General features: G+C 44.5%; 1 non-coding gene across 1 annotated transcript; it reads left to right on the top strand.

Annotated features, from left to right (window-relative positions):
- Positions 1-568: 568 nt before the first annotated feature.
- LOC131505846 (U6 spliceosomal RNA) lies at positions 569-670 on the top strand. The gene has a single exon (XR_009258609.1). It is a non-coding gene; the product is annotated as a U6 spliceosomal RNA (small nuclear RNA).
- Positions 671-1,621: the final 951 nt, after the last annotated feature.

Genomic DNA, 1,621 nt, shown 5'->3' with positions numbered 1-1,621 from the left:
TCAGAATAACAAAAGGGAGTTTAAGGTTTTGTTTGTAGTTCAGGTTAAGTGTCCACCTTCAGCTCGAGGTCACGATCTCACAGTTCGTGAGTTCGAGCCCCGTGTCGGGCTCGGAGCGAGCCTGGCGCCTGCTTCGGATTCTATGCCTCCCTCTGTCTCTGTCCTTCCCCTGCCCGTTCTCTCTCTCTCTCTCTCTCTCTCTCAAAAATAAACATTAAAAAAAAATTAAACTTGCTATAGTTCCTCTCTGTGTGGCTTGCCACTAACTGGATACGCATTTACATTAACCTCCCTGTTTTAGTTTTCCATTTCTTTTTAAAAAAAATTTTTTTTAATGTTTTTTATTTATTTTTGAGACAGAGACAGAGCATGAACGGGGGAGGGGCAGAGAGAGAGGGAGACACAGAATCGGAAGCAGGCTCCAGGCTCTGAGCCATCAGCCCAGAGCCCGACGCGGGGCTCGAACTCACGGACCGCGAGATCGTGACCTGAGCCGAAGTCGGACGCTTAACCGACTGAGCCACCCAGGCGCCCCTAGTTTTCCATTTCTTAAGAGTTTCTTGCACTTGCTTCAGTGGCAGCATATACTAGAATTGGAACACTAGTGAGGGGACTAGCACGGCCCCTGCCCAAGGATGACACGCAAACTCGTAAAGCTTCCATACTTCGGGCAGCTCTCCAGCATCCTGCCACCCTTTGTGGGTTAACTCGGGGGACATGATGAGAGTCAAAGTACAACGTGTGGCCCTGAATAATGAAAATATGATATCTCACTGTGAGAATATTCCTGTAAAGCCTTTTGTGACATGTGAGCAAAGCTGAGTTACACCTGGAAATTTTATATGCAAATACGTCCTTTCTACAGATCTCAGAAATGAGAAAATGTCAACTCGCATTTCCTTACAGAATTAAAAAAAGAATTTCAGTTTAATTATGTAAACTATTGACATAGTTCCAAGTCTAATCTACAAAACAAGATCGATTCAAAGTCTAATTTCTATTCCTCTGTCCTCCACTTTACGCCCTCCCTTCCCATTTAGTGGCCTGTTATGTTCGATTTAATCATTCCCATCTTTTTAAAAATTTAAACATAAGTATGGCATAGTTCCCCTTTTTTCTATAAAGACAGCATACAATACATTTCTCCACCCTCCTTATTCACTCAACAGTGTGTGCTGGAGAGACGTAGACATTCCTCAGTTCTTACACAGCAACGCAGAATGGTAACTATGTTTGGCCTCTACCCATCATACTGTTTCGTGTTATATTTACATGTATTCTGTGTCTGTTATATATAGTCCTTACGTTGTCTATTATTTTTTCTTCTGTTTTTCTTTTAGCTGTTTGATTTGGGTGTTTTCGTCCAGTGGTTAACTTTATATTATTACTGCCTTTATAGAATAACAGTCACTGCTTCCAGCCTCACTGACCCTACCTCTTCACCTTTTCCCCACCAGCCACCTCTTCTCTCACCTCTCCTCCTTCTGACTCAGCTCAGATTTCATTGCCTGGCTCGAAGCCACGCTCTGCTCCCTCCTCTTCTTCACACTCACGACACCTCACCGGCACCCGCACCCACGCAGCTCAACACTGCAGAGCACCCACCGCCAGGCTAACCCGA

This window comes from Neofelis nebulosa, chromosome 2, assembly GCF_028018385.1.
Source record: "Neofelis nebulosa isolate mNeoNeb1 chromosome 2, mNeoNeb1.pri, whole genome shotgun sequence".
NCBI lineage: Eukaryota > Metazoa > Chordata > Mammalia > Carnivora > Felidae > Neofelis > Neofelis nebulosa.
The sequence above is the reverse complement of the archived record's forward strand: the minus strand, read 5'-3'. Positions and strand labels throughout refer to the sequence as shown.